At 37.8% G+C, this 27,725-nt stretch overlaps 1 protein-coding gene across 1 annotated transcript in view; it reads left to right on the top strand.

Annotated features, from left to right (window-relative positions):
- DNAH14 (dynein axonemal heavy chain 14) overlaps window positions 1-27,725 on the top strand; it is a 2,550,346-nt gene that overhangs the window by 838,290 nt on the left and 1,684,331 nt on the right. The gene's annotated exons all lie outside the window — the stretch shown is intronic.

The raw sequence follows: 27,725 nt of genomic DNA, 5'->3' as shown, positions 1-27,725 counted from the left end.
ATCCTCCAAGAGGGTCTCACCCAAACATATGACTGGTACCAGAAACATGGCCTCAAACTGAATGCCAAAAAATGCATCATCACCCCCTTTGGGGAGAGTGATGTCCCCACAAATGATCACATTAATAACAAGGTCCTAAGCACGCAGTCAGTCGTGAGGGACTTAGGCACCCAGGTTGATATCAAACTGACTTTTGACCACCATATTGCCTCTGTTGTGCGGAAAGCTTTCTACATGGTTCACCTCATTAGTAAGGGTATCTCATCCAGGGACAAGGTGGTCATATCATCCCTTGTATTCTTCCCTTATAAGACCCATTATTGAGTACAATGCCCCTTTCGGCATGTACCTCACAAAGCACATGCAGCAGCTGGAGAGACCACAGAGGTTTCTCACCAGGAGAATCCAGGGCCTCAAACATCTACCCTACACAGATAGGCTAAAGGCCTCAGAGGTGACCTCTGTCTGGCATACAAAGCAATCTCAGGCATCGCTTTGATGGGATTGCTGCATATCTGCAAATCAAGGTCCACTTGAGTAACCCGCACACAACTTCAACCTGGTCTGTGACATCAATAGGACTTGTTGGCGAGACAGATTTGTGCCCCAGAGACTCCCCCTTCTGTGCAACAGACTCCTGCTCCATGTCAAGCAGAATACCTCATTAACGCTTTTTAAGTGCAACCTGGATAACTGAATGGGGAACAGAAAATACATCCCTGGGATTCCACCTCTGTCCCAGCTGGACAAGGGGCATCGGGTGCTGACTAGTCAGAACATGGGCTAAATTCTTGGCTAGGCTTGTAAGGGCCTCAGGGCCAATAGCCTAGTAACTTACTATGATCCTATGAAAAAATATGCTTTAAATAGCTTATGTTTTTCTGTTGCAAAGATCACTTGTTTATTATTTGCAGTCTATGTATGACTTTATTTATACTTCTTTCAGGGCTATGACCACTGATACTGTTTTGAGGTGGTTTGCATGGCTCTATTCTAGGAAACTCCCAGATGATGTTAAAAATGAGACTTTAAATTATTCCTTGGCTAGAGATTTAGTGTTTGGACCCTCTGCTGCAGAGGTGCTCAGAAGTGTTTCGAAAGGGGCAAGTTGATCCAGAGAATCTCTAAGATTTTGTATCCCTCTCTTTCCCAATTGTCCAAGGGATTTTTTATAACCGCATCTAATTTTCACCAAAAACAGAATAAACAGTCTCAACAAAATTCATGTAAACAAATGTTTAAGAAGGAATGGCAAGGGGGTTCAAAAAAGAGGTCTTGAACTTCCCAAACTCACAGACTGTCCAACAAGTCTGAATGAGTATTCAAGAGACCTGGTGACCCCTGCATTTACCCTGGCTTCTTTTTTCTTCCAGAAAGTCTTACTCTCCATTTTCTCTTTGGCAACAGGTTGTGTCAGACAAATGGGTTCTGAAAATCATTCATCAAGGTTACAGATGGCAGTGGGAAGAAATTCCTCCTTTCCAGGGGGTCCTTCCTCATCCTCCAGATCAGAGTCTTGTTTCCACCTGTTCTTCATCACATGCTGTCACAAGGAGTGATAAAACCACTTCATCTTTCTAAGCTGGAAAAGGGTTTTTATTCAAGGATGTTCATAATGCCAAAGAGAGAAAATGTTTGGACACCTGTTCTGGATCTTTCTTTGCTAAATCTTTTTGTGATAGTGCCCAAATTAATAATGTTATCACTTCACAACTTGTTACCTCTTCTACCTTTTTCAAGTTTGCTGGTAACTCTGTACTTAAAAATGGTTATCAAATCCCTATTCATACAGACTTCAGATGTTTTTTAAGGTTTTGTGTATCAGGATCACATTATCATAATTCTCTGCCTTACCATATGGACTATCCACTGCGTCAAGAGTGTTCACAAAATGTCTAGCTCCAGTTATAGCTCATCACAGGCTACAGGGTATCCACATTTTTTCCATTTTAAGATAACTGCTTATCTTTGCGGAGTCTTTTCCAAAGTGGCAGGAATCTGTCTCTCTTGAGTGAGAGATCACTTACACAAGCTGGGATTAAAAGAAAACATTCAAAAGCTCTCTTGGATCTTCGGATACTTTGGACTTTGCTTGGGTAACAGCTTTTGGAGGGGTAAAAGTGTGGGGAGGGGACACCAAGAACAGAAGCAAGCACATAAATATCAAGGTGATGCTTGCCCTGATCAAGGCACTCTACTCTGTGAACCATCTTTGGTTTTCTGGACCTGTTCAAGTAGTTACAGACATACCACAGTCATGTGGTACATCAACAAGGAATGGGGAACCAAATCATACCCCCTTTGCAGACTAGCCAATGTTAGTTTGGGATATAGCTTCACAGCACAGTCTAACTCTGCAGGCATCCTACATTCCATCAAAACAAAATTCTGTGGCAGACAAGCTGAGCAGGACCAGGGCAGACCCTCATAAATGGAAACTAAATCAAGGGGTCTTCCAAAGTTTGATCCATCTGTGGAGAGTTCATCAAGTAGATATCCTTGCCTCCTTTTTCAACAATAAACTGGCAAGAATTTCTTTCAGTACTCCATGCAAGAAGGCCTGGAAGACAGATTATTTTTCCTTTCCTTGGACAGGAATGTTCCTGTATGCTTTACCACCCTTTCTACTAATATCCAGGGTGGATAGGGGGAGAGGCCTTCAAAATCCTTATAGTTTCCTTCTGCCCTAGCAGCCCATGGTTCTCCTTTCTTTAGGAAATGGCCAGGGGCAATTACCACAAGCTTTCTCACAGACTGGCTGTACTCACACAAGACCAGGAGTGTTTGAAATACCCCAGCACTAAAAATCTTAATGACTCCCTACTTATTTCCAGTCTAGGCTGCCTTCACTCAGAAAACAGCAGGTACTTATGGAGCAAGAAAGTCTGCTACTAGTAAATCATATATTAGCAAATTAGAAAGGTTTTCTAGTTGGTACCAACAACATAACTAACACCCATTGTTATCTGGTTTATCTGGTTTTGTGTGATTTGTGTGAGTTTATATCCATTTTTTCTTATTAAAGGTTCATTCATCATTCATCCATCAGCATGTCTCCCAGAGATCCTGCTTTTTCAATGTGGTCTCATATCAGAATCTTCTCGAAAGGAGTTTTGCATAAGAGGCCTCCACGAAACCTTGTGGCCCCTTTTTGTGATCTTAATTTTGTGTTAGAGAAGCTAAAGCTCCATTTGAACCAGCTAATCTGGCTGACATAAGGTTCTTAATATGGAAAATAGTTTACAGAACTAAATCTTTCAGCTCTTTGGATCAATTGTTCTTTTCTTGTGAAGGTAAGAAGAAAGGACCACCTGTATAAAAACAAACTATCTCCAAATGGTTTTCTAAGGCTATTAACTTTTGTTTTACAGACCATAACAAAACTATCCCTAGCAGTGTCAAGGACTACTCTAAGAGGGTTTTGGCCTCAACTATTGATTTTAGAAAGGGTTGGATTCTAGAAGTATTCTAGAAGTGTGTTGTTCTCTTCTTTGTACTTTTTTTAAAGCACTATATGCTTGATTCCTAATCTAGGTTAAGATCAAGCTTTGCTAGGACCATTCCCCAGGAGCTCCTGAACTCTTCACCTTCCATCTTTCTAATGTAGTTAGCTATGGTAATCTACCCATATAGCTAAGGCTACTGCAGCAGTGATCAATGTGATGAATATAGTACATTTGTATAAGCTGAACTTACCATAACAATAAATGTTTGAATGATCACTGCTGCAGTAGCTCCCTCTCTCCACCCCCTATGTTTTTTGATGTTTTTCTATGTCAGGGTTTTGGCATTTATGTGTTGATGTTGCTAGCATTGTCTTTTTGGGGCCTGGCTTCCCTCTGTCTGCTAGCAGGAAAGCTCTGAAAGGTTTTGTGCCCAAACTTGGCTTTTACTTAGCTCATCTTGAGCTGCTTGACAGTTTGGGTGTGTGGAAGGTGCCCTAAAGCTTTGGAAACTGAATGGCTGTTATAGAATTGGTAGGATATAACACATATAGCTATTTGCTTGGTGTGATAGCCCTATAAGGCTTGATGATGTTTTTTTTTGTATATATCCTACATGCTTGGCTCCTAAAAAAACTAAAATATAAAAATCCTTAGAGAGTAATCTATTGTCTGACTTAAATTATTCCCAAAACATCATTAGTTCAACCCTCTGGGAGTACAGACTTGCTTAACAAAGTGTTAAATGTTGTTTATTTCCAAAATGTCCACTATTAAGTTCTACATGTGATTAATAGGAGTTAGCCTTGAATCATTAGTACCACAGTGGAGGACAATGCGAGTGTATCTATATCCATTTTCAAAAAAAGTTTGGAGCAATTCTGGGGTATCGGTTAGTTTGAGTTCTGGCAAAGAAGACACTGTGGGCATAAAGTTATCTAAGTCACTAAGCATTCTTTGAATGTGGTTAAACACAGAATCAGATAGTATGAGAATATGTATCTACCTTGTGATCCAGTGAGTGAGTGAAATTGAAGAAGCAGTCTTGAGTTTTATTTTTATTAATTAATTGTAATTATCAGGATATATATATATTTAGTTAGTTATTTATTATAAAAAAAAAAGAATTGGCAGGTTGACTTTTCCTTTTTTTCCCTTTCCTTTCAACTTTTTTATCATGAGAGTCAACACTAGTGAATATCTTTCTCGTGTTAATTAAGCTTTTATCTGCTTGAAGACATCATATTAGTGCCATACCCCCTCAAAGATTTATCCAGCAAATTATCAGTGACAGCACCATTGTCACTAACTAAGGCTCTTTTTTAAAAAAATCATGTTTTTTTGTTATATTTTTTTTTTTTTAGTACCAATGATAACTTTGGGACATAATACAGAGAAGGTTTTGGTAGTTACATCTAAAGTAATTTATTGTTAAGCAGTACCTGCTACAATGTTTAAGTCAGTTTAACAATTCAGAATATGGGAAGTAATAAGTGAAGAGATAAGTGAAGTATGTTAATGACATCACTACTGGGTTCTGCATCAACATCATTGGTTGAGGATGGTGCAGCAGTCTGATCTACATGTATGATAAATAGCCTATGTTTTTTTTTCTGTCTTTCAGCTCATTTACTGTACCTTTTTTTTTTTTTTTGACAACCTGACTGTTATATATTATTTTGTGAAGACAGGTGAAATCTGCCAGCCTAGCCAGATAGAATTTTATAGACAATTGTGTAATTTGCAAATATTAATATAACTCTTAAATTGAAGAGCTTTTCTCCCGGGCCTCCACTGAAAAAGGACATGTATCCAGTCGGACCATCCCGGTTAACAAATGTAAAATAAAATAAATAAATAAGTTCTGTTAGCCTGGGAACGAGAAAGAAATTATGTAATCTGAAATGAATCAGTGGTACTGTGTTATCAATTTAAGGAGGGAAAAATGAGAGCATTGGAGCATTTTTCTTGAGAACATCCAACATCACCAGCACTGTCTTGCTCTATATGTAAGTTTATTTTAGAACTGTGTTTTCTCTTAGATATAGCTAGGAACTAGGAAGATTCATTCCTGCTTTACTTGGTTTGTCAAATACTAGGAAGATTATATTAGTTTTTTTTCTGTATTGATGTCAGAACTTTTCTACTGTACTATTTTAAGTATTTCTCTGTGATCTCTGAACTCTTGACTAGCACTGTGTAGTAAGAAGTATTAAATATTTTTAAACCATTCAACTGTGGCTGTTTTGGGTAGAGATAATTTAAGCTCTAAGAGTACATTGCATGTATTTAGTGATACTGTACAAAGTCACTCCAAATAAGCCTTGACTGATCAGTTGCACTTACCATTTGGATAATAATATTGCACAGTATAATTGGACATCCTTTCATAAGGGCCTTTTGGTAGCTGATAAATATTAGTGGGTGGTGGCAATGATTTCTACCATATAGTCTGGGTAAAAGGGGCACAGCTGGAGAACCTGTGCCAGCCTTTCCCAGGTGTGTCTGTGTGGTTGTATATAACTCTTATCTCAAAGTGTGTGTGTGTGTGTGTGTGTGTGTGTGTGTGTGTGTGTGTGTGTGTGTGTGTGTGTGTGTGTGTGTGTGTGTGTGTGTGTGTGAGTGTGTGTGTGTCAGCTACTTGGGCAGGGACACGAAGCACTGGTTGGACAGAGAGGGTGCTGGAGGTTTTAGCTTGCCCACTAGGCTGAGATCTGGACCCTATAGCTGTGCCAGTGGGGAGTCTTATTGGGGACCTGGAAAGAAAGGGAGAAACCAGCCCCATACTGACTGTGATCTCTGTGAGCTCTTAAGGGAAATTGCACTTTACTGTGTGTGTATTTATTATCCTTTCCCTATATGGACGCCCCTCACTGGTGTTAGTGGTGACGATTGAGGCTCCTTGATTGCTAGGCCAGTGCACGGACATCACATGAATGTCCAGTGCATTCTGTGACTACTTCATTAGAGGATGGTAAAGTAGGCTTAGGAGATAAATCTTCACTTCTGCTAGTTATCTTTTATGTTTACAAAAACCCAGACCCTGTTTTTACTGGATTTGCCTTGCTGTACTTTAGGAGGTATAGCTATATCCATGACAGATTGCAAAGACAGAGAGTTCAAAAACAATTTATAGGTATGAATACAGGTTTGTGACAATGCTGGAGTCTCCTCTATTCAACAGTCTATAAAAGAATAACGTAGCATAATTACAGTTACAATTACTGAATAATTGAGATTTCTTACTTCTTAAGATGCCACAAAGTATTCCCAGTTTTGTACGACTATCATTTTTAGAAATGTAAGAATAATTACATGCTTTAATATAAATCTTTCATGTTGAACATGGAACCAGAAATTTATAATTAAGAATATCTTTGAAGGCATAACTGTTTGCCCCCCACCTCCAACTTTAATTTCTGCTTTTTCCAGAATGCTTGCACTAAGAGGTTGAGAGGTATGATGTAGATTATAAGTTGTCAGGGAATATGACAATATTCAAAGATTTGAGAAAGTGGTCTAACTTGTCATCCATAAACTTTTAATAGTTATGGTTAGGAAAGCCAGGTTCTAGACACTGGAGATACCATGCTTGGGGGTGGCAGCATTTCTTAAGTATGGCTCACAGTAGCTTAATTGCCAGGATTATTATTGTAATAAGTGTTACTGGATATAATGGAAAAAACTGTCTGGAATGGTGGGATAGATAAGATGTTTGCCTGATAAGTAGTCAGGCAGTGGTGGTGTCATTAGGACTAAATGGCAGTAGTAATAGTTTCAGTTCTTTTGAAACTATGTAAGTATGTTAAGGCATGTTAGTTAAAGTCTGCAAGAGAAAATATTAAGAGAATTGCAAAGGGTGTTGATGGCTTTGTTTAGAAAGGAAAGGAGGGACACATCAGGAAAGGGAAGATTAGAATAGGTAAAGGTTAAGGCAGTTGGAAGGATGCTAGACTTCAAAAATTAGGTGACAGTGGTGGATATGGTGTAGAAGATGAGAGTTAAGGAAAATAAGAGGCACTTACAGTGAATAGAGCAGGAGATGGTTAATAGATAAAAGTGTCAGAACTTTCCTAAAGGTTGAGATTATACAGGCAAAGAGGTGAAATGAGACTAGAGATTGTAAACTCAATAGATGGCAATACTCCAAAGGATATGAGGCAGAAACTGTTACAGTGGATTAAAAAGGGCTTACAGTATATATGTTATATATTCAATAAAGGAAAAGATCGCAGCATTGAGGAATTTCAGGTTCTCTGTTCTCTTTCTAATTGTTTTCTGTTTCCTGTTTCACCCACACTACCAATAACAGCAGTGCTACTTTTCCCCTCTTTCCATTCCAGTACGCAAAGCCACCAGCTGCCCTCTGTCTTATATACTTTCTCTCATACGTCCTTTATATACACTCAGACTCCTATTACCTAAAAGGTCCTACCACTGTACTCTTCCTTAGTAGACCCATTGTCAAATACAATTCCCTTTGGGAGATATCGGTCATCTGGAAAGGCACCACAGATTTCTAGCCAAGAAAATTAGAAGCTTTAAATCCTTTTACTATCCTGATAAATTTGCAGAAGTGTTCTTGCACTCAGTAATGTACAACCTCCACTGAGGTGGCCTGTGCCTCACTTTTTGAACAATGAAAGACCCAATCCTATTTGAATTCCTTTTTCTTCAAAAAGCCAGTGGCTTTACAAATAACCACATTAGGGACATACATTTACCCCAAACAAACAAACAGTACTTGCTGAAGGGATAGGTTCTTAATGCAACATATCCCCTGCCTATGGACTAAATTACCACTGCAGGTCAAAGAGAGTCCCACTTTGGGTACCTTTAAGGTTAGACCTGACACAAATTTACACCAGGGTTTTAATGTCAACCAGAGTTATAATGTACAATCATGCTTAAAGGTTTATATGGCTAGACATTTTATGGCCCCATTGATCACTTGCTTTGTACTGTTTTTGTGTTTCTATGGGGTTCATAGAGAGGGTTAATTTACCTATTTGGACATTTGAGCTACTTACATGTGTAAGACGTTGTATATGTCACGTATAGGCAATTTATGGAAAAATACTGAGTCAAGTCTGGATTGTGAGTAAGAATTAATTCATTCATTAATGGACTGCATGTATGCATATTTAAAGTATGCTGCATTTTATTTTTTTAATAAAAATCAAGCATTTAGAGAAAATCTAGTAAATGGAAACTAAATTTCTAGCACAGATACACAGTTTCTGGTTGTGTCAAAATCAAAATGATATAGTGTAAACTTGAATTATAAGAACATTTTTTTCAGGATTTATTTTCCATTTATATAAGTAAAAACAACAGTTCCTCATTTAGATTTCCCCTTTTGCCAGCTACACAATGCTTACCAATTTGTGTCAGGGCATTAATATTAATATATATGCATGGGAATTAATACCTGCACTTAAATAAACCAGCACAATTGGACAAAATATTTTCACTAGTGGCAGTAATCCCCTGTGAATGACCTATACAGTAAAGCAGTATTCTGCAACCTGGGTATAAGCAGAAATAAGTTTAAGAAGGGTGTTATTTATTTATGTAGTTATTTGTTTATTAGCATTTGCTTACCAAGCATATTTGACTGAGCCATAACAGGCTCCTTTTCAGTGGAGGCCCGGGGAGAAATGCTCCACTATTACCAAATCTTACAAGATCATACAAGTCAAAACAACAGATGTTAAATATTACATGCAAAATACAAAAATTAGGATTTAAAAAAAAGAAAGAAAAAAGCCAGAAGAGGTAGGTTCTGTCAATCATTATATTCAAAAAAGTTACATTTCCGTTTTACTTAGCAATGATAAGCTACTGGGTCTTCAAATGAAACCCAGAAGCTTAGATTATACAAGAAGACAAAAAGTTCATCAAAAATGTTTTTCAAATAAATGTATTTTTTTGAAAAGGTTACTAAAGTAATGAAGGCAAAATGGTACACACCACATACATCAACTTGAACAAAGTTTATGTCACAATTCCCCACTCGGGCATAGTAGAAAAACTAAATAAACCGGGAGTAAAGCCATATGTCACCCAGTAGATTGCCAACTGGCTGACAAATAAAACCGGTTCCAGAAAAGCCAGAAATGATTCCAAATGGAAATAAAAAAAAGGAAAACTAGTCCTTAGGAACTGGCTATGCATTATACCATTAGGTTTACTATTGAAATGTCGAACAGCACTACATCGACTGTACTATAGTCGAACACGGAAGTTCGAAAATAGTAATGTCGACATCAAAAAAACAATCTAGGAATGGTTTTAACATGGGTCGAGGTAGGTGTTAAGTATTATTCAGAACTACAAACATCTCCCCTACCTCGACCCATGTTAAAACACAGTCCTAGGTTGTTTTTTTGTCGTCGACATTACTATTTTTGAACTTCCGTGTTCGACTATAGTACAGTCGATGTAGTGCCATTCGACATTTCAGTAGTAAACCTACCATTATCTATATGGTCTGGATGTATACTGTTAGCATGTAAATAACAAGATGTCTGTACATCCTTTCTAAAAATCTCTGGGCCAATTTTTTATCTTGTATATAGGTTCATAGGTAGGTACTAGGCTATTGGCCCTAGGGCCTATATAAGCTTAGCCAAAAAGGCACCCTGGCTTTCACCACCCAAGAAAATTATTTTCCTGTACCCCTGTCGGGCAGAGCCACAGAAGTGATCCTGGGGTGCATTTCTTATCTCCCATCCAATCATCAAGATTTTGGATGAGGAGCTTTGTTTAATATAGATAGGTAGTTTGTTCCAGAGTATGGGAAGTCTCAGGGACAGGAATCTATCCCTCCAGCGTGTTCTGTTTATTGTGATGACAAGGTTTTGGTCCCTAGAGCTTGTAGCTCAAAGGGATTGGGATTTCTTTAAGTGGAGCATGTCCAACAGCTCTGAGTTTGACATAGCTTTGTATGTTAGGCAGAGATCGCCTCTGAGTAGGCGATATGCAATGGAGTAAAGCTGGAGTTTTTTGAGACTGAGTGTGTAGGGCATCTGTTTGAGGCTGGTAATCCTCTTTGTGATGTATTTTTGCGGCCTTTCTAGTTGTTGTAGATGTCTTGTGAGGTACATACCAAAAAGGGCATTGTACTCTATAATGGGTCTAATGAGTGACGAGTAGAGGGGAACAATGACCTCTTTTTTCCTGGATGAGAAACCTTTTGTAATGAGGTGTGTCACGTAGAAGGATTTCCTGACTACTTTGGCGAAGTGATTATCAAAGGAGAGACTACTGTCCACCTGTGTCCCAATGTCTCTTATCACACTTTCTGTGTTAAGTAGACTACCACCTATGTGGTAATTCATGGGTACAGAGTTTTTACCAAAAGGGATGTCAATGCACATTTTGGCATTGAGTTTGAGGCCATGGCTTTGACACCAGGCATCTGTCTCAGTGAGGCCCTTTTGTAGGATGTCCCCATCGTTAGGAGTTTCGATTATGGCTCCTAGTTTGCAGTCATCTGCGAACTTCATTAGCCAAAGACCTTCTGTGTTAGCCTGTACTTCTGAGAAGTAGATACCAAACAGGAGAGGACCCAGGACTGAACCCTGTGGTACTCCACTTCTCACTGGTTTGAAGTCGGATTTGGAGTCTGCTACTTTCACAGTGTGGGTTCAGTCAGTGAGCCAGTTGGCAATCTTGTGACATAGGGATTTATACCTAGTTTAGTGAGTTTATCTATAATTCCAGAGTAAGGGATGGTGTTGAAAGCCTTGGCAAGATCTAGATAGGCAGTGTGAACCACCTTACCCTCATCTACAGCTTTGGTGACCGCTTCAAAGAAGTCTATCAGGTTGAGGAGACATGATCTGCCTTTTACAAATGCGAACCGGGTGAGATCCAGAGTTTGAAGATTACCAATGTCATTGTTTATAAGTTCCATGATGATATGTTCCATAGCCTTGCAGACCAGGCTCGTCAGGCTAATGGGGCGGTACATCCCAGGGTCTGTGGTAGCTCTCCCTTTGTGGAGTGGGATAACCATCACTTTGCGCCATTCAGTGGGCACAAAGCCTAAGGTGAGGCTATGATTGAACATGATACTTAGGTGGGGTGTCAGTTTGTTCTGTAGTTCATGTAGAACACAGCCTGGGATGTTGTCAGGTCTCATGGATGCTGTGTTCTTGACTTTGGAGAGTGTGGTTTTTGCCTGTGTAGTCATGATTACATGAACTTTGCATTCATCTGGTATAGAGATGGGCCCTTTAGGGGGTGAGAGGGGGAGTAAAGTTAACACTGAACCTATCTGCCAGGATGTTGGCAATATCAGTTGGTTCTGTATATTTAATGCCATTGTGCTGTAACTCAGAGCAGATCTAAGTGTTGCCATTTAGATTCTTGACATAGCTATAGAATGCTTTGTGGTTGTCTTTAGAATCAGTGGCGATTTTGTTTTCCTAACTAGCTTTGGAGGATTTTATGCAGGATCTCAGCTTTTAACTGAGGCTGACCAGGGAATTCCTCCAATCATGGGATTTTACTCTTTTTTGCAACAGTTTCCTTCTTCTGTTATAGAGTTTGTTTATGGCAGGGGACCACCAGATTGGCGTGTTTTTTTTTGGAGGATAGCATCTTGGTTCTTTCAGGGATTGCATGATCCATGCACTCATGAAAGTGCTTATAAAGTGCATTTGTGTAGGATTCAGCAGTTGTACCTCTATTGTCCGTCTGCATGGGTGTCGTGAAATTTGCCACTTCTGTCTTAAGAAGCATGAAGTTAGCTTTGGAGAAGTTTTTTACGGTGGTTTCCCTAATGGGGGTGAGGGCGGGATGTGCATGTCTAGGGTGATTAGCTTGTGGTCAGATCTGACCGAGGAACTGATCTCTGGTGTGGAACACCGGTTGCCCATGTTGGTAATGACCAGGTCTAGGATATTGCTGCCCCTGGTGGTTGTGTGGATAAGTTGATCCAAGGTGTTGGAATTTATGAAAATGTTGAGCAAAAGAGATAGTACATGAGTAGTTTTCCCAGTTAATGGTGGGGTAGTTGAAATTACCCATTATTAGGGTGTTAGGTTGTACCCTAATATTTTCCAGTGTATCAAGAAATGAGGAGCGGGAATCCTGGGGCATGGTGGGGGATCTGTAGCAAGCTACAATTTGGATTGCGGTATTGCCCAGAGTTAGTTGCACTTGGATAATGGACACACCTCCGACTTTAGTGTTTCGGTCCAGGTTAGGTGGCCGAAAGGTGTGGTATGAATTATAGCCTGGTAATGCAGAGGTGCTCTCTGGAGCCATGAACCAGGTCTCTGTCACTGTACAGATGTTGATGTTCTCCATTTTAAGGAGTGCCTCGATTGAGTGCATTTTGAGGTTTAGACTTCCTGCATTGAGCAGCATTACCCTCAGATTTTGCTTGCTTGTACCTGTAACAGTGGTGAGTTTGTCATTTGAACTTTGCCTAAAAACGGCACTATAGGGGTGGCAAGAGCCTTAGCCAGTATCCAAAATCCCAAGGGCGACAGGTGCAGGCCATCTCTGGAAAAGCATCATGGTCTGTCGATCATGTCATCCCAGGCAGACAGATACTGGATTCTCTTAGAATGACAACAGTAGCTTAGCCGATTGTTGAAGTCAATCATTTTGTCCTTGTACTGTGGTATCATTCTGGGTGATGGTAGGATGCTATTCGGGACTAGGGTCATACCTGACTGGGCTATAAGATTGGACAGCTCCTTCATGTCTCTTTTCATGTAATCCAGAGAGGTACGTCTCAGGTCATTCACTGCAATATGGACAATGACAGAGTCATATTTGCACTTGTTGTGGAGTGACCTGAGTGCATTCGTTATGTGGCGGATCCTGGCACCCAACAGGCAGCCGACAGTAACTTTCTCCTTGTTTAGCCTGATGAGTGGAGCATTAGTGTGCCTGACTATAGAGTCACCTATGACTAGAGTGTTGGGTACGTTGTTATGCCTTATGGGCTGTGGTTGAGTGGCACACTGAGTTTGTGGGCTATGTGTCATTTCGGTTGAGCTGGGGGTGGAGGATGCTTGCGTTTCTGAATAGGAGGTCCCTGTTGCTCGGGCAGATTTTTATTGAGAGCCTCCATAAATGTATGTGTGTGTTTTGTGTTTCTATGTGTGGGTTTTGGTGGTGTAGGTTTTGAGGGACTATGTGATGAGTGTGGGGTGCAAGTGTTTATCCTCTCCTCTTGACTGTCTAGTCCAGTATTGGGTGAAGAGAGCTTTGCTTCCAGTTTGGCTATATAACTGTATCTCTCACAGGTTGTAGTGCTAAGTGGTAGGAAGAGAGGGCTGTCTGTCTAAACAATTAATATCAGTGGTAGATGTTGTCAATTTAAATCTTAAAAATGATGTAGTGGAATGTGAGAATGCAATAAAATCGTTCAAACTCTGCAGGTCTCCCTTATCAACAAAATATATGTAAAATTTAACAAAATCAAAGTATACTCATATTATTAAAAATATATTCCTCTTCCCATACTGATAATGAGATATTTGTATAGGTGTTAGCGACTGGAGTACCCATTGCAGCTCCTTTAATATAATGACTGATCTGTTTGTCAAATAGAAACATTATTATTACATAAAACTAAGTCCAACAAAAGACATAAAATCTCTATCTGATTAGCTAACTTATCAGTAAATTAACATAAATGATGCCTAATGGCTTGTAAGTCATAGTCATTGGGAGTAACAGTAAATAATGAGTTAACATCAAGTACTACTAACAAAATATTATCACCAACCTGAATGGTGGATTGCCATTTATATAGGTGAGAAATACAATCCCTTGTATCTTTAAAAAAGCTTTTAACAAAACATAAACTAGGCTGTAAAACACTTTCCAAATAAACTGAAATAAACTGTGTAGTCTATCCATAGCCCAAAACGATTGGCCTTATAGCAGGACAAGAAATATTCTTATGAATTTTCAATAATCCGTAAGTAATAACTGTATTCAATATATTCATAAACAAATAATTATCTAAAGTAATATCATTATTAGCTTGGAGATCATATAAAATTGTCTTCAGTCTATATATCATTTTCTGGACATATATTTTATCTACAACAATAAAGGCAGCTTTATCTGACAACATCGGTAACATATTTACAGTGTGTCACTTCTGTCCATCACTACAGTTGTACCTCCTTTGTCTGCCTTTTTAATGATGATATCATTATTCTCTTTTAATGCGTTTAAAGATGTAATTTTGTCTTTTAAAGATTATAATACGTGTCTACATCCTTACTGTTTATTTTATTTATTTATTTGACATTTGCTTACTGGGAAGGTCCGACTGGACAAAATAGCCCATTTTCAGTGGAGGCCCAAGGAGACAAATACAGGTTAACAAGCACATGCTTTTTACAAGCTAACAATCAATCACTAAATTACAAGGTACATCTGTTGAGAGTTAGAGCAGAAATACAATATACATAAAAGTAACTAATAAAGATGCTGGACTGTAGGCTTACATATGCTGGATAATGGATAAAAGAAGAAATTAGAAGAGAAGTATTGAAGGATATTAGGGGAAAGTGGAGAGGTTAGACATGAGTATTAGATTAGCCTAGGACACTGAGAAAAAAATGGAAAAGGTTAACTAAGTATGATGGAGAGGTATAGATGCGAGTGAAAATATAAGAATGATAGTATTCATCCAGGAGATAAGTACGTATAGAGCCAGATGTCAGCTAAGTGAGTTTTGAGAAGTTGTTTGAACTTAGAGGGGTTAATAGCGGTTAGGATCCGTTGAGGTAGAGTATTCCAAGTACTGGAGATATGGTTGGAGTAGAGTGAGTTCCCATAAGTGTCATTAGGTTTTGTAACTTGTAGTAAAAATTTGTCAGAAGATCTCAGGGATCTATTATTGGAGTACGGTTGTAGTAGATTTTGAAGTGCTGGGCACTTATTAGGTTTGTATTTCATGATATGGGTGATCTCATTGTAGCAGGCTTCGAGTTCAGTTAGATCTGTGGGAGAGACATAAAGAAGGGTAGATAGTAGGTGAGTTCTGACAATAGATTGTCTAGTGGTGTTGGTGAGATATGGCTTGAGTCTGTATAGTGAGCCTAGTTTTATGTGGACCTTTCTAATTATTACAGATAGGTGTTTATCAAATGTCATGTTACTGTCAATAGTGACTCTGATCAGTTTTGTATGAGATACAGTATCAGTCTTGGTATTGTTTGACAAATAGATGAGAAAGGAGGGTAGGCAGTCAGGGGTTTTGCTATCTGAAAAAAGCATTAGTTATTTATTGGAGTAAGGATTAATTAATATTTAGAGAGCCAAGATTCTACAGTTGAGAAGGCTTTTTGGGTTATTTCTTAGAGTTATGGGCAGCACAGATGAGAGTGGAATCATTTGCATACTGCATAATAGTGGCAAGGTAGGTAGCAGTATGGAGTTTATTGGTGAAGATACTAAATAGGAGTGGGCCTAGAACTGAACCCTGTAGCACACCTGTGGTGACAGGTAAGAAGGAGGAGAGATCATGCTGCCATTTGACAGCTTGTTGTGAGTCTGATAGGTAGTTGTAAAACCATGAGAGGACAGCATGGCTTAGTTTTAGAACTGAGAGTTCATTGAGGACCTTTTGATGGGATATGGTGTCGAATGCCTTGGACATGTCTAGAAAGATGGGAGAAACTAGTTGTCCATTATTTTTGAATTGGTTGATAGTGTTGTTAAAATTTAGTTAGTGGTACTATGATTGGGTCAGAAGCCATGTTTGGTATGAGTTAGTAGATTATTGGTTAGAAGGTAATTCATGAGCTGAAAGTGTATACATTTTTCTAGAATTTTTGATAGTGGAGATAATATTGATACTGGCCTGTAATTAGAAAGTTCTGTGGAGGTTCCACCTTTGTGTAGTGAGATGATGTATAGTTTGGGCACATATTATTCTATGATAGATCCGTTGATTAAGATAGAGATGGGATAAGAGGTAGCATCAGCTGCCAGTTTCAGGTATTCAGTAGGTTATTTGTCAGCAGTGAGAAAAGTGGGTTTGAGTTTGTTGAGCAGTTTTTTATGGAGCTAATTTGGACAGGCTTGAGGGGAGAAGGCACTGGAAATTTTCTCTGATTCATTAGGTATGGTTAAGGGAGCATTACTGTTATTTTTGGCTAATGATAGTAGGAATTAATAAAGTATTTATTAAACTGGGTAGCTGTAGTATCTATAATATTTGTAGTGGAAGGTGTTGGAGTTAAAGATTGACCAGGATGTAGTAGTTGTTTCAAGGCAGTCCAGAATATATGAGGGTTGTTTTGGTGTTTTTCTTGGATGGCAGTATAGCATATTTTTTATCATACTCAAACTGTTTTTTGGCTTTGTTTCTTAGTTGTCGGTAATAATCAAAGGGGGATTGTTTTTTATTTGCCTGATAATGTACTCATGCTTTATCTCTAAGCTTGGGTAACTGTTTGGTGTCTTTTGTTAACCATGGTGTATAGTTTGATTTAACCCGACATATCTAGAGGATGCTTGGCTATTTAGTATGTCTAGGAATTTGTTATTAAAAGATTCAATGGCATATAGTATTTTTGAGGGATGCAGACATTGTCAGAGTAGGTATGTAGATAGATAGTCACTGAGGCTATCTGGGAGCCATCCTGATTTTTGAGCCAGAGATGGTTTGTTGGTTAGAGTCCAATCTAAAATTGATTGTCTATTAGACATTTTGTCTATTCTAGTTGGAGATTATATTAGCTGGGAAAATCCAAACAAGATGATGAAGTTTTAGGGGTTATCCAAGGTACTAGTGGACCAGTCAGTATTGTGGTCTCCCATTATTATGGTTTCCTGATTAAATCAGTGTGGATCAGTGCCTCACCTTCATCAGACTGAAACAAAATGAAAATCAATTAACATTCCTTATATAGAAAAAATCTAACAATCAATGAATTAAAACCTAAATTAGTAAACCCAGTTAATTCTTAAAAGGGAAAGCCTTTGTGCACATTCTTCAAGTAATATACTGGTAAGTTACACTGTTTTTAACTTGAAGTCATGTGCAAACATGAACACATTTCCTTTATCTTATTGAATTAATTAAAAATTAAAAAGTAGCAATACATATTAATTAAAAAAATCCATAATAGTTACCATAAATAAAAACGACATCAAGCCTTATAGCTAGTTGACTAAGCTAGCAATAGCAAAATTAATAATGAAACTAACTATAAATTAGTTAGTACATTAAAATAAACAATATATAGTAAAAGTCAATTAGTTAATTATTATGTATAAATATCTATCGCCGATGTAGTTACTAATAAATGAATATATATATATATATATATATATATATATATATATATATATATATATAAATATACAAACCTAATAATCTAATAAGATATAAATAAGTAATAATAATTAATAATGGATAAATACGAATACATCATTGTATATGCCATTATGTATAAATACTAGAAAAAGCAGTACCTGTGAAATAATCATCTCTTAAGGGCATGCAATTTCAAAACACATTTAATAGATAGATTTTCATTCAGCCCTGGTGGAATGGACGCCCTTGTTTTTATTTGCCAAATAAGCTCATCAATTTCTAGTAAAATCTGCCAAGGGCCTCCTCTAATGTCATTATCTTGATGTTGTAACACTAAAAATTTAAAAATTAAAAAAATTTATAGTTATATTACTTGAAGAATGTGCATGAAGGCTTTCCCTTTTAAGAATTAACTGGGTTCACTAATTTAGGTTTTAATTAATTGATTGTTAGATTTTTTTCTATATAAAGAATGTTAATTGATTTTCATTTTGTTTCAGTCTGATGAAGGTGAGGCACTGATCCACACCAAAAGCGCTTACTAATAAATGCAAGTTTCTTTTATTTTATTGTCAGTTTGCTGGCTCTCATTGCGTTCATCCTCGCCTACTTTTCAGTAGTTTGGTTTCTTGTTTTTCGTTTGTGAGAGTTTCCTGATTAAATGTCAAGGGTATATGGGTATATAGTGAAGAAAGTCCTCAGTCATGGAGAGATTGCTACCAGGAAGGATATAGATCGATATAAATGCTATATGTTTAATGGAATTAACTTCAAGACAGGTAAGTAATACTTCAGCCTTAATAATTACTGGGTGGTTTGATTCTAAGTGTTCTTGTTTGAGTGTATTTTTATATATTATGGCTATACCTTTACAGCGTTTGTGAATTCTGTCCAATCTATGGATGTTATAGCCCGGGGTCAGATTTTCATTGCTGCTTATCTGAGGTTTTAGCCAGGTTTCAGTTAAAACTACTATGCCAGGGGAGTAGAATGAGAGAGAAGCATGAAATTCATGTATTTTGTTTGTTAGGTTCCTAATATTCATGTTGATAAGTAGAAGAATGGAACCATTGTGGGACAGGTTGGTAGTGTTGTGAAAGAATGTATTGGGTAGTGTGTGGAGTACCTGTTGACTGGTGTTGGGGCCTGGCTTAGGGTATATATCGCACCTAAGTTTGAGAGGTGAGATATTATGTGTAGGAATGGGTGTGATTATGGAGAAGATAGGGAGTAGTGAGTTGATGTGCATATCTGGTATGCAATAAATTCTGCCCTGGTGGTGTTATAGAGTTTTGGCGTTATGAAATATTTATGTATGTAGTATGGGATGGTAATGGTAGTGTACAGGTAGGAGAGAATAGTTTTATTATTAATTGATTGTGATATCATGTTAGATAAAAGGATGGAATTAGGAGGATTAACAGAGATGTATTTAAGAGTGGCATTGTTTCACTTAGTCCACAAACGAAACAGCAAAGGCACTAAATACTGACTAAGAAATCCAAACAAAGCTGCCAAAGGACCAAGGAAGCACTTTAGGTAACTCCACTAAAAGTTTATTCAAATATTCCACTTAAAAACGTAGAAAGTACTAAAATAAATTAACGCTCTTATAACATCAACTGTAAAATCTGGCGTTTCGTCCATACACATAGGACTTCATCAGATAAATGCTTTTAGTTCACATTTGCACTTATATAACTTAGTTTAATGATGTAATTAGTAAAAAACCAATAGAACAGCTTCAATTAATTCAAACTGACAAATCAGTAACATCCTACTAGTTAATATTCATGCCTATCTTGTTCAGGGAGTGTCTTCATACCATATAAGGTTTACACTTTTATAACCCTTTTTCTTATAGTGGAACAATATTTAATAATCTAATAAATCTCATAATAAATACTTTGATTTGAAAAACTAGCAGATAAGTGAGTGATAAATAATATAAATATGTAAATATACTCTTAATATAGATTTAAAATCTCAATGTGTTAAAAACCATGTAAAACTTCTTGTTAGGAAACTGAAGTAATCAAATACTATATAAGGGCGCCCTCTAGTGAGTCCATAAGGAAGTGTACTGAGACAAAATTCTAAATCTTCAAAGCCCTCAATTTTAACAGTGAAGAAATTGACAACGTGTCGTTTAACCCAGGTTTACTACCAGCCTCTAGGTTAATTTGCCACCATAGCTCTTTACTCTCCAAAATCTCTTCCCAAGGTCCACCTCTTGTGTCGGGTCTTATTTGTTCTAGTACAAAAATTCGTATTTATATTCCTTGCAGGTCTGAGAGTGTCTAAACAGTGCATTAGTTGATTTGCCCTTCCCAATATCATAAAAATGTTCATACATTCTCCTCTTTAGACCTCTCTCAGTTTTTCCCACATAGAAACTCTGGCATTTTTTACATATTGCCAGATAAATCACCACTTTACTTTCACAATTGTAGAAACCTATACTTCTTAGGGTTCTTGTTCTACTTTGTAAGTACACTTCTCCTTTGTTAATAATGTGCGGACATTGTTGGCACGTTGCACACGTATATGTGCCAAGTTTACTTTTATTTATTCCTTAAATTTGTCACCTCTTTTTCCAAAATACTCTTGATATTCCAAGAGTTTTTGAACATAATTTGGATACATTCCTTTATCTCATCTATGTCAGTTAGGAGGAAAACTTGTTCCATTCATTCATTAAGGTCTGTTTCATATTTTTATTAATTCCATTGTATTCTACCACCAGGCCCCTCAAGAATTGATTCTGACCCACTATGGGCAAATGTTTTTGGTTGTTACCTTTATCCACACCTATCCCAATAATGGGCTTAAACCTTTGTAGTCTCTCTCTCTCCACTTCAGTTCTTAATTGTAGAATAAACTCCTTGGGGTAACCTCGTTCCAAAAACATTTTTTCAAGTTTGTCACATTCCTTTAGAAAGTCACTTTCAAAACTAGTCATTCTTGACCCCCTTACAAATTGACCTTTAACAATATTTGTTTTACTATGTAGGGGGTGAGCACTACTATAATGTAGGAAGGAATTTACATACGTGTCTTTCCTATATATCCTACTTTCGAATCTTCCTTCATGTCTGTAAATTTCTACATCCAGATACCTGAGAAACTCAGTACTAATTGTGTATGTGAATTTTAGAAAATGTGTAGTTTGACCCAAATATTCTAAAAATTCTAAAAACTTTTCCTGTCCACCTATCCATATCAGGACTATGTCGTCCAGGTACCTGTGGTACATTGACCAGTATACATTGAAACTGGAATTAATAACAAACTTCTCTTCCCATTTGGCCAACACAATGTTCGAGTAAGTGGGTGCACAAATTGCACCCATAGAAACACCTGATTTTTGGTGGAAATATTCCCCATCAAAAGTAATAAAATTGTATCTAAGAACTGTATCCATAAGAGCAATACTAGCTATTTTGTCTTTGTGGCTCAGTTATGTGTCCTCAAACACACTCTCCTCGAACATGTCCATACCCTCGTCATGGGGTATGCATCCAAATAGATCAACTATGTCTATTGTAATGAACAGGGCATCCTCATTGTACAGTTCCAGTTTTAACTCACCCAAGAATTCCCAAGAATCTTTAATTATAGTTTTTTTGTTGACCCATATGTGCTTGGTTTTAAAGTCAACGAATTTAGCCAGAGGTTCTGTTTTAGAACCTTCCGCCGCGACAATGGGTCTAAATGGGGTTTTTTTAATACTTTTGTGAATTTTCGGGATACCAAATACTGTGGCCATTCTTGGTCTAGTCACCTCCAAAAATTTGAAGGTGTTGTTGTCAATTACTTCTTCACTTAGTAAATCCTGGAGAATGTTATCTATCCTCTTATATGCCAAGTTAACTTCGTTTTTAGAGACCACTGAATACTTGTTTTCTTCCCTGAGTATGGAATTCATTTTTCCTTCGTATTCAATCCTATCCATAATTACTATCCCCCCTCCCTTGTCGGGCTTCATCACCCTTACTGTATCGTTGTTACTCAATTCCTTGAGTGTTAAGTATTCCTTTTTACTCAAGTTAAATTTGGTTTTGTATTTAATATCTTCTTTTTGTTTCCTAACTTCATTTATTAAAACATTCTCAAAATTCCTAAGCTGGGGTATTAAAGGTGGGTTGTAAATAGATTTTCTTTTTAATTCATTTTCCACTCTATTTTCTTTCTTAAACCCCATCCTGGTACCTAGTATTTCCAAATTGATCTTCCTCATGAAAAGCTTGATATCCATTATAGTTCGTGTTGGGTCCCCATTTTGCATAGGAATATATTTGAGTCCTTTACTAAGCAAAGTAAAATGATCAGTTTCCAAACTCAAGCTACTAAAATTGTATATAGTAAAACCTTGAAATGTATTTTTATTTTGTTCCACTATAATGTGTTCATCAGAAGGGTCATGTTCTCCTTTTCCAGGGCTGGAGGTATTATTCAATAAAATCTCCCCCTCCCCCTTCTCCCCCCCTCATGTGAAAATTTCCCCTTGTGTTGTTGTGGGCTGCAAAGCCAGGAAATTCATTTCCACTCAAAGGAGGAAATTCTTCATCATATGTGTTGTCATACCATTTCTCCTCCACATTTTCTTGAAATTTCCTGTTGTTATAATAAAAATTCTTTCTCTTATTAAAGGGTGATATTTCCTTATTATATTGGGGTGGTTTTGGATAACAAGTATTGTTTTCATATTCATTCATATCCCTTCTAAGTTTCCCCATTTTACACTGAATGATCCCCTCACTTTTGTCATCTGTATCCTTCCTTAGTTTATAATATTTATCTCTTTCTTCTGTTATCCCAAAAAGTAAATCCATCTTAATATGGGCATCAAGTTCATCTATTTAAATACCCTTAAACCTTTTGGGACTATTTCCCTTCTTAAACATTCATTAAGATAGGCATTTTCTATACTTAATGTCCTGTGTTTGTACAACATCTTACTTAATTTATCAATTTTAAGTGCATAAGAGCCAACATTTCGTTGTTCACCATTCTGTTGTTTATCAATTTTAAAATTAATGTTAAAATCTTTGTTAAGCCATTCTTCCGTTGATTTAGAAGAAAAATTAACAGTACCTTTTGGTGCTGACGTGTCAAAACAAGTCTTAGGTCTAGCACCCATTTCAAAAAAGTTGTCACTTTGCGTTGCATCTCTGCCTACATCCAGTAGTTTCGGTGTGTCCATAGGGTTGAAATTACTTTCTTCCAGTTCAAGCGGTGCGGTTGCCTCAGCTTCACCAATAAGCTCCCTTTTACGCTTGGTCTGCTTACCACTGAACCGTTCGGTTCCATTTCCCCTGGATTCCACCTGGTTCCTACTCACTACAAGGCTCTGGCAGAGAGGCGTAAGTAAGTCAATGAATTGTTTCACTTAGGTTATTGAGAGATAGCATTTTAGTTAAGTGTGTCATAAGTAGGATGAAAAAGATGAGTCTATGAAAAGGGGTAATTAATTAGCGAGATGACTAGATGGGAGTAGAAGAGGAGAAGAGATTTGGTGGTTTATTGGAAAGGGAGGTACTTAGCCAGGTGAATGTGGGTGTGCATGCAATAGAGGTAGTGATTGAATAATTAGGTCTGGTAGGTGTGGTTAGATTAAAATAAATGTAGGAGTAGATGGGATGTGTGGTATTTGGGGGTAGGGTAGAGGAGCAAAGTGAGCCCGACCGTAGCAAGGGCAAACTGAGTGGGTTGGACCTGGACCCTAATTGCTGTAGCTGTCATCAAATCCAAATGTTACTCCATGTCTAGATTCTTATACTAGGTTGAATGGCTAAGACAAGTACTGTTAAGAAAAGTAGAATGTAAAACTTGAGAGGAGAGAAGGGTTGAAGAAAGTAGGTAGAAAGGTAGAAGACATCCAGGAAGCTAGAAAGTGTCTGGATAATAGACATAATAATAAAAATATTATCCCCAGCTGATAGTTGAAATAAAAATAAACATGTGAAAGGAAAACAATGCTGGAGCTGAAAGTTGAGGGAAAGGAAAGAGAGTGCTTCTGCTAAATAGATGGTACAACTAAGCAATACGGTAGAAAGTTGTTACAAGAAAGGTAAACTAGTGGAAGATTAGAGCTATATGGGGAAGGGTGGGGGATACCAGAGTGTACCGGTGATGTGCAGTGAGCGAGTATAGATAAGAGTTACTGGTACAATCATTTAAATATGAAAATACAGTAATTGAAATTTAATCAGAGCTGTGCCAAAGGTGAAGCTGAGCTTGTTGGGGGTCAGATTACATAAATATTAAGTAAATTATAAAGCTATTTTTCACATATGCTGTTCTGAAAAGCTACTACTAAAGGTTGACTGATGGGTATAAAACAGCTTTTGCATTTACATTTATTAACAGAATGAGAAGGATTCCTATGAAAAACTATTTTTAAATTCAGTCCATGAATTTTGTGTTTTGCTGTTTGTTTATTTTTAAATTCAATTTCCTTATAAATAACTGTAAATCAGAAAGGTTGTCACTAATACTGCCATAAGCTGATGGTATAAAATTTAAGCCCCTTTTCAAAACACTGTGCATTAATGGTGTTAATTGGATACTTGATAGACTCAAGACGCCATCTCTACTGCCTACATGCTGTAAAAAGTAATTTCTAATGTCTACCTGTTGGAAAAGTTGTTCACACTGTCTGTTCTGCTCCTGGTGTTCGAACCCTGATACATTTTTTTATTTCTTCCTCTGCTTTTGCTTCTTTCAGGTTTGTCCACCAACTGACTCATACAATTTACAACTTTCATGGGCAGCTGAATAGTTATCGGCAGCGAGGTGGATTGAAACATTGCTGTTAATGTTTGTCTGAGGAGTAGAATTAGATGCTTCAGGGAAAGCCTAGGGCACAGAAACATTAGGGATGTTAGAAGTGACTACTGTGATGGCTGCAGATGAATGTTCTGTCACTAGCAAAGAGAACCTAGATGCCGATGATGTATTGATATTGTGATTTAAAAGTGTCTCGCTTGTTCCTATTAGTTCTGAGCCAAATCAAGGTTTTGTAATGAAGATCCACCTTCAACTGTTACAGAGGGAGCCATCAATGTTCATAGAGTATTATTACTTGTTTGTAAACTCTGCTTATATTCAGATTTAACCCATGAAAAAATGTGGCCAGTTCTAAAATCATTAAGATCTTGAACAAACCTTCTTTTCTTAGTGGCAATAATGGCACTCTCAGATTTCATCAGTGCATTGAGAGTGTCCAGATATTACTTAGGAACATGCTGAAAATAATTAGAAGTTGCAATTTTATTCTCTAAGTCATTGATACCAGTCAGTTGCTCAACCTCTGAAAAAAAAAAGTCATTCATGAGAATCATGTAGTCACAACTTAATTTAAGGTTAAGTTATTGCTATTTCTTTAAGAGGCCTGGATAGGTGTTACCATAAGTAGGCATTTTGGTGATACGCACAATATTCATGGATAAATAGGCTTCACAGCTGACGCGTTTTCATTGTAGACATTTATAGATTTGTGCTTTTTTCTTCAACAATCTGATGTTATTCAAAGTAATAGCTTGAGGCTTATTTAAAAAAGTTAAAATGTATATTTGGAAAAATGTTAGATAAAAGAGGATTATCCTACACCTTTAAGAAAGTCTTAAGTCTTTCATTAACACGAGTAATGGCTCTGATTAGATAAAAGAGGTATACTATTAGGAATCAGGAAAACAACTAAATGACAAAAAAAATTGGTTCTACAATGGTCAGAAAAGATTCCAAATAAAAAGACCAACCAGAAAACAAAACAATGGAACTATTCAACACCTAGAGATAACAACAAACTGGTATCATGTCTTTGCTGGACCTCTCAAAAGCACTTGACACCATCTCCCAACCTGAGCTCCTTGCTGAACTAACTGAACTTAACATTTCCTTATCCGCTACTCTCTGGTTCTCCAGCTGTTTTAATAACAGACAACAATCCATTAGATGGCAGTCCTCCTGCTCACCTTTCTTACTTGTTCAAACCAGTGTCCCCCCCCAAGGATCCATTCTAGGCCCCCTTCTCTTTAATATTTTTATTAACAATCCACAAATAGGCAATGAAGAAATAATATATACCAACCTCAAAATTAACCAAAACAAAACCATCAACATAATTGGATGCTACTTCCCACCTGGCCAAAACATCCCTCCCCTAGAAAACCTCCTCAACTGGTCTACCCACCATCTCCCCCAAGAAACTATCATCTTAGGTGATTTCAATATTGACTGGCAATCCTGTTCTGGCAACAATCCAACCCAGCATGTACACCTTCATGGCTTCACTCAACTAGTCCAGTCACCAACCAGGATAAATAAAAACTCCACCAAGCACACTACCCTGGATTGGATACTAGTCAGTAAGAGCCCCCAGTCATATATAACAGGCTGCTTATCAGACAGCCTCAGTGATCACTCCCCAACATTCCTACTCAAAAAATACCTATACCAAGCTAAATCTGTCATCTACTGTCAAATACGTAAAAAACTAAACTTTAACCCACTCACATTCATCTCATCCCTCAAAGAATGTAACTGGCATCCTCTAAAGTACCTCAGTCTAGATGATGCAGTTGAATTTTTTAATACTATCTTCCTGAACATCCTTAATTACCATGCCCCCATAAGATTCTCCAGAACCAAAGCACAACCCTCCCCATGGCTACAGAAAACCACTAAGTCAGAAATGAAAAACAGGGATAAAGCCTGGGAGCACTGGCGCAAAACCAAATCCCCCTCAGCTAGACAGAAATTCCTAGAACTACGCAATAGAGTCAAAAAGCTAATAAAACAGGACAAATCCCAGTACTACCAGTCTGCCCTAGACTCCTCACAACACAGCCCCAAACAATTCTGGTCCTCCATAAACTCCATCCTCCACCCAGGTAAAGTCAGTACCCTTCCTCCTAACATCCCTCACTCCTCAGAAAATATTGCTAACTCATTCAACACACACTTCACCCAAACCATGCTATCACTAGCTAAACAACACAACCCCCCTCCCTTCCAACCCATACCTTCAACTAGTAATCTCCCCACTGCCTTCTCTTTTTCTCCTGTACCTACCTCCAACATAAAAAAACTCTTAACTAAACTTAAACCCACCAAATTAGCAGCAGACAGCCTCCCAAGTGAATACCTACAAATCGCAGCTGATGCTCTGACCTACCCAGTATCCATCTTGATTAACCGATCTCTGTCAGAAAGTTACGTTCCCACACTGTGGAAAGTATCACATATAATTCCCCTCCATAAAGGTGGACCCTCCACAGAACTAACCAATTACTGCCCCATAGCTATTCTCTCTCCACTCTCCAAAATACTAGAGAGATGCATACACTCTCAGGTCTCAGACTACCTCCTTACTAACAACCTCCTTTCCAGTACTCAACATGGTTTCCGACCAAACCATAGCACCACCACTGCCTTACTCTCCTTTACTAACACCATCCTTCAGCATAAAAACAATGGCCATCTCTCCTCTGCTACTTTCCTAGACCTATCTAAAGCATTTGACATGGTCCCACACAAACAACTTATCTCTGTCCTCAATAACCTATCCTTCTCACAATCGGTTACCAACTGGTTTCAGAATTACCTGTCTGACCGCCAGCAATCTGTTGTATGGCAGAATGACATATCTCCCCAACTACCTGTCTCCATAGGGGTTCCCCAAGGATCCATCCTTGGACCCCTACTCTTCTCTGTTTACACCAATAATCTAGCCTCTGCCACCAAACATGGCACGCTCATACAATACACAGATGACTCGACCATCATCTGCTCAGCCCAGTCCCTACCAAAACTGCAAAAAGTCACACAGGAATCCTTTTCCTCTGTTGAAACATGGTTATCTGATGCCCGATTAATACTCAACCCAAACAAAACTAAACTACTCATCTTCCAACCCACCAAACATACTCAAAACAACTCTCACTTTAACATCACGGCAAAAGACA

The sequence above is a fragment of the Protopterus annectens genome, chromosome 1.part2 (genome assembly GCF_019279795.1).
Source record: "Protopterus annectens isolate FY-2018-M chromosome 1.part2, PAN1.0, whole genome shotgun sequence".
NCBI classification, from domain to species: Eukaryota; Metazoa; Chordata; order Ceratodontiformes; family Protopteridae; genus Protopterus; species Protopterus annectens.
Note: the sequence above shows the minus strand (reverse complement) of the source record. Positions and strands in the feature narration are given on the sequence as shown.